Source organism: Thunnus albacares, chromosome 21 (genome assembly GCF_914725855.1).
Source record: "Thunnus albacares chromosome 21, fThuAlb1.1, whole genome shotgun sequence".
Taxonomy (NCBI): domain Eukaryota; kingdom Metazoa; phylum Chordata; class Actinopteri; order Scombriformes; family Scombridae; genus Thunnus; species Thunnus albacares.
The window spans coordinates 10,186,507-10,193,638 of NC_058126.1; positions in this window are offsets into that span (position 1 = coordinate 10,186,507).

Sequence of the window (7,132 nt, forward strand, 5' to 3'; positions counted from 1 at the left end):
TGCCATGACGATGAAGGGTGCATAACTTTTAAGGAAGTAACTTTAACCCACACCATGTTTCGAGTGATCATTTTAACTCAAACTATGATCTGTCCCTAACCCTAACCAAGTGGTTTTTGTGCCTACATCTAACCAGACCTTAACCACAGCATTGTCACACCATAAAACAACATTATTTTCGTGATACTGCCGATAGAGGTGGCATATTTGAAAATGCTCCTATGGGTCATTCTGAAGTGCAGGTACAATTGACCTATGTGGTCACTTCATCATGAAGATGTGTTGGACCAGTATACATTTTGCAGAATAAAATGCACTCTGCTGTTTGACCTTTTTGGAATACTGAATAAGATTCCTTTGACATGAGTGAATTGAAGCGTAAATGCCACCTCACCAGGTTTACGAAAATAAATCTTCAAACAGCAGACTCTGATCATCTTCTTTACAACGTTTTTCTGACATCTGGTTTGAATGTCACCTTTTCAAATCTTTGAATCCTTCTCTGCTTTATTCAGATCCTCAGATTGCATGCAGCCCTTCTGTTCACTGTGGCACACTATCCTATCATTACTGCTCCAGAAGCACTCTCTGGTCTCAGTACCATTTGCATCTGAGAGCCAGGACTATTGGAGCCAGACTCCTCAGCAGATGCAGCTGATATGTTGAATCCATGTTTAGATATAATTGTTAGAGCAGCTGTGCTTTTAAAAAGGAACATTGAGCATAAAATGACTCCAAATATTAGACTAGATTGAAATTAAACACTTTGCAGCCTCCAAAAAGCTGACATGCCTTTGCTATTGGGAAGTTTTTGTGTGGCACAGAGAGAGATGACAATCTCGTCATCTTTCCTTCAAAATACTTCTGTGACTTATCACATCGTGACTGTACATTATGACCCAATTTACAGTTTCCTTTCAGGAGCAAAGATAACAATTTAACTTGGAAACCTAGAGGGGGACCATGATGTTAAAAAAATGAGCAGGGTATCATTCAGTGGGAGAAAAGGCAATGTTTTACCCTCACCTTCTCTGCATTCTGAGATGAAAAGTGAAATAAATGAATGTGTAGAACGATGCAGTGGGGATTCCCGGGAGGCCTCGGCTGTATCCTTTTGTTGTAACTTCAAAGAATATTTCACAGGGGAATGAACTTTTCTTTCTCCTCCTCCCCTCCTGAGATCAGTCAGTGGTGAGGCTGCCACGTGTTACTTTTATGCTCTCGAGCCGTCACATTGTTCTGACGGTGTTTCCCTAATCGACCTGTTAAACATGTGACCTGTGGATGGAAAACAGATTGACATGGTGTCATCAGTTATAGTTGATGGTTTGAGTCACATTTTGTCACTTAACTCATTTGATGGTTAAAAAATTGATGATTTTGAAATAAAGAAAGAATTTTACACCATGCTGAACCTAAGAAATCTGGTGAATCACTGTAACTTAAAGGGGACTTAACATGTGTTTTGTGATTATCTGTTATTTTTGTACTGTTGTAATGTTGGATGTCTATGTTACACACGGTCAAAGTTCCAAAACTTGAGGTGAATGTATGTAAAAATGCTCTCTGAATTCTCTGAACATTTCATTTGCAAAGTTACCTCTACTTCCTCCTTGTGATGACATCAGATTGTTTCAGACACAGGCTGAACTGAGATCCTTCATAAAGGGCCAGTATAAGATAAATAAGATATTCCAGTTGAGCCCCTGAATATAAATATTGAAAATCAAATCTGTTACTGTTCACAGACAGCTGATGTTGTCTGTTTCCAGTGTTCATTCACCAGGTTCCCTGTGACAGTTGCATGAGATACCAAACACCACTGCGGCGTAGCCAAGGTCTATATCATACAAAGTGTGTGACCTTAACACCAGAGGCTGCAGCTTGCATCCTGTCTCCCTCCGTCTATGTTGATTTCTTTTAACCATCACCACAAACTTTCTCTAACAATAACCAAGTGTTTTCATCGTCATTCCCTAAACTTAAATTACGGTCATGGTTTAATCATCATATGAATCTTTTGTCTTTTGCAATAACTTTGAAATAGAGTAACTAACAATGTAAACCTACAGATATAGTGTCAGATCAGAAAACACACTTTGGAAGGCAATGACAAAAAAATATTTGGTGATTTTAGAGCAGTTGACACCTGTGAGTCCACAAGAGTCCGCTAGGGTCTGCGTGATGTAAATTTTGTCATTGTCTCAGGAATATAAATGAAGCTTAAGAATACAACAACAACCACGTTTGAGCAGAGAGCCGCCAAAGTCCTGTCCCCTCTGAAGATGAAAAATACTTGAAAAAGATGGAAGGTGATTCTGGGATTTTTGGTCTGTATCTTAAGTTAAATTTGTGGGGGTTTTTTTTCACATTTTTGCCAAGATAACAATTCTTTTGCAAGCATAAAACAAAGGTTTTCATAGTGCGCCTTTAGCTCACACTTGTGGTCAACGGCAGTGTCTTCGTGTGCAAACATTTCTGTAATGCATTGGGTTGATTGTATTATGAGCTGCACTTCAAACACAGACACACATTTGAATCTGAAACATTTTCATATTCTAATCTCACCTATGTTCTCCATCATGCATGGATTGAATATTCATGGCTGGTAAATATTTGCTCTCTCTAGTCTGACATTGCCATCAGTCTTTCCTGATGCATGTCTTGTCACATTGAGCGTTTGCACAGTATACGGTGCGTTTTATGAATAATTCAACAGGAAGTGGGATTCTTTTTGCAGCAAATGTCCCACTGTTCATGATTACCTCAAATCCATCATCACTCTTGAATTTCATTCCAACCACACTGTTTCCATTCTGTGTCAAATATATTTCCTGTAATCTCCTGCTAATTTAAATTCATCGACCATCCACAAGTTTGCTAAGAAAACACGGTTTACCAGAGCTAACATTGCATGCTGCACCATTGGAAATAGACATTACATATCCTTAATTCTACTTAAAATAGTCAGTTATTTACAATTCTGCTCAAACACCACATATGTGATCTTTAAGTGACGTATCATATATTCCTCAGTCCTCGCTTGACTCGGGTTAAGTGGCTCATCTGGACGTACGAGGTCAGGACAAAACTTGACACTTTACAATACCTTCGCCTTAATTTGTCTCACTGTGGCTTCCCTGTTCTGTCTGATTTATCAATTTCATACACAGAGCTCAGATAGAGGATTATGAGGATGTAGGAGGGTTACAAATGACAGAAATGGGTCTCAAATTGGGTTTTGGTCTGACAGCCCTTCAGGGAGAGTTTCAAAGGCGGTATGTCGGTTGCATCTCTCCGGTTCAAGCCTTGTTCATGTATCCTTGAGCAAGACGTTGAAGGCAACCAGCTCCCTTCTGCACTGAGGCAAAGGAAGGGAGAATTTCCCTTTAGGGGTTTTTTAAGAATAAGAAAATTTATGAAAAAAAAATTAAATGTATATTAGATTGCAAGCAGAGCACAACACTCTAAAAGCAAGGTAAACTTTATTATCCCAGATATGGAAATCTGTGTGGTCAAGGTGCAGAACTACACAGAACAGCCATAAAACAGACACACACACAGCATTTCCAAGCACCCTTACTCTAGCATACCCTGACACACACACACCAATGTAGAGACAAATAAATACTTCATATACAGTGGACTAAATGATCCCTGAGAAACAAACTCTGCATCAGCATTCAAGTCAACTAATAAAATATAGAATATATCGCACCGTGCCAGTGTTGCACAAGGATTACCATTGCACATAGCCCTTGCCAAAATACCATCAAAAATTCTGTACTGTTCCGCTCATGCTTTATTAAAAAGGTTGACTCAAGAAATTTAAAATATTTTCTTGACTAGTCCTTTTACATATTGTTTATGCTGAGAAGCTGCATAAAAAGTGTTTTTAATGAACCTGTCGTGCAGAAATTCTACGATCAAAGCGTTCGGGTGCTGGGGCGAAATGCTTATTCATGGTCAAACTTCATATGACAACTCAACACTGTAAAGACTGTTTGTACTGCACTACAGTAGATACTTCATTAAGCAGTAGCTTGAGGTACATTTTAATTGGTAAGAGAACGGTAAGAGCTGTCTCTCGACTTCCCTGTGTGTGGTTACCAGTTAAATTTTTCATTCGCCACGGTCTATTTAACCCAAATATAATGCACTCTCTCTCCGTTCATATGGCAATCAATAGACTTCCATCACACTGCTCGGATTTTAGTGGTTGTAAAGCTGAGTGTGAATCTATAGCTTCCCACCAAACCAGCCCTTACAGTGCTCTGCTGCCCATCTTTATGTTGCGATAATTTAAGGCTGCTGACAGGACTTAATAGAAATGCACTTCCCAGCACCTTTAACATCCCTCTCTGTCTGATATACAGTATTTATTAATATTTGCCTGTCCAGTTCCCTGCTGTTTCCCAGAAGCAGCTGTCTAATAATGAATAGGAGGAAATGACTGAAGTCACACTCACATATGTCAGTTTCCATTCAAAAGAAAAAATGATTTGAATTCAATCCTTATTGAACCATATGAGGGAAGGAATCATTAGTTCTTGCAGGAGACCTTTAGCTACGGACCGACTGCTGTCCAGCTTGATGCCCACCGCTGCTTCTTTTGTTATTGGTCATATTTCTGTTATTATTGTTGTTGTTCCTGTGCTTCTCTGTGTCTCTCTCTTTCCCCTCTCTCCCTCCATCTTGCTCTTTCAACCCAACCAGTTGACGCAGATGGCCGATCACCTAGAGCCCTGTTCTGCTCAAGGTTTCTTCCCATTAAAAAGGGAGTTTTTCCTTGCTGCTGTTGCCAAATGCTTGCTCATGGGGAAATGTTGGGTCTCTGTAAACTAAATAGTACAGGCTAGACCTGCTCTATGTGAAAAGTGCCCTGAGATAACTACTGTTGTGATTTGGCGCTATATACGGTAAATAAAATTGACTTCTTCATTATGTGTTTTTAAAGTGCTGATAGTAGCAAACCTAAAGAACATTAACATTTGTATCTGAAAAAAAGTCTTGTAACTTTTTGTGCAGTATGTTCAAAACTTCAGAAGTTGGAAGCAACTCTGCACCAGTGGAAAATAACCAGAAGGCATCATTAAAGGGATATCTTGGTGGTGGTGGTGGTGTCTTGGTAAGCAAGCTGGTAAATGAAGAAAAACACGACATAAAGAGGCTACAACCAAGGGTTGCACTTGGGCACCACAACAGTGCTTAGAGCTAAATGCTAACATAATCACAATGACAATACTAACATGCTGATGTTTAGCAAGTTATATTTATATATACTATTTACTATTGCATATTTACTAATTAGCACTAAACATAAAGCATAGCTGAGGCTTCAACCCTGTCTCCTAATCTTAATTTTTCCCCAGTTACGTTGCATTGGCAAACATAACTGCTGCTTAGATTATGTTCACAGGCAACGGTGCACTACATGTCATGCTAAAGTCAGAAAGAGGAGGTCGGACACTAGAGTCTGGGGTTTGCATCACGAGTCCTGCATGTGGTTTGGTTTAGACAACAAAGCACTTTGGTTAAAGTTAGTGTAAGATTGTGGTTTCATTTAAATGTTCATAAACACGTCGAGCTACGAGTCACTGCAGACTTTTTTTCTGGATTAAACTAAGACCATCAAAGTGCTGCCAGTGCCCAAACATAACCATAAAAGTTTAATAATGTCACTGCAAGATCATATTTTGGTGAGGAAAAAACAAACTACATTGTCTCTGAACATTTCATTTTTGCAATTTGCCAAATACGTTAATTTTCTCATTTTCTCATTATGTTGACAGAAAGCTCAACAAAGAAAATTCAGCCAGCATTTCTAACAAAGCGGTTTAGACATATTTGAACACAATTTCTAGGAGACAGGTTTGGGGGCTTATGGGAAAGCCATTAATGTTTTGCAAGAATTTGGTCATGAACCAAATTAAAAACTTTTTTCCGCTAGAGAAAACCTCCAGGGATCATCAAAGTCATTAAGAGTCCTCCTCTGGCCACTAAGGATATCTGTACCAAATGTCATAGATGTTGAGACATTTCACTAAAAGCCAGAAATCTCAACCTCACAGTGGTCAAAGAATCTCCAAAGTCAGTAAGATTCATCCTCTGGGGACCATCAATGTGTACAACATTTAATGGCAATGCGTCCTGCAGTTGTCATATTTCAGTCTGGACCAAAGTGGTGGACAAATCGACAGACATCTGACAGCTACAAGACTTACACCAGTGCATAATTTACAAAAGAACTCTAAAGTATAATTAATTGTTGTTGCGGGTGGTGTCGTGGTGACTAAATGGATAAATAAGGGTGAAAAATGCCTGAAAATAATTAAATATTCTGTTGCACATTGCTGATTACATAGCTGTTTCCCTCAGCTTTGAGAGCATTTCAGGGCAAATATATAAAAAAGCATTCATATTGTCCAAGTTACCTGATCTAATTAAATGGGACCATTAACACCATCAGTAGCACAATGTCACAGACACTCAATATGTTTCACCGCCCCTGATAATTCCCCCACATCTCTAGTGCATCAGCGGCAGTGTTGATAAAACCATATTAATAATGTGGCAACACAAAAGCTTTTTCCAGGCTGATCACTTTTTCTCTTGGCCTAATGCACAACAGCATTACCCTCAGTGCTACTATTATGAAATGTAAAGTCAAATCAGTGCCACTCCAGCCGTATGTTATTAAGTGCAAATTGGAAAAACAGCCTGCAGCCTCACAGCTCAGCATCATAGTGATCTATCATGTTAATCCCTCTGACGGGGCGATTCATTTTATGATGCACAACAAACCAACGACAAACGCACGTTTACTTTTAAAGCATGTGTAACGGAGCATTAATTATTAAGCAGCCAATTATAAAGGAATATTTATGGTGCAGCCGTAATAAACGAAGCTAATTTCATTTTTATATTTGTGTTATTGTGTGTCTAATCCATGAGGCTTGTTAACCTCAGACACACTGCAGCTCCTTGAATATTTCTTTATTTTGTTCTCCTCATATACTGTACTGCTCACATACTTTCCTTATGAGCTCCCGACTAAAAGTCTTTTTATTTAAATTGAGTGATAGATAAAGCCTTTCTAAGAAGGTCGCCACTCACTCCAGTGTGACTGCTG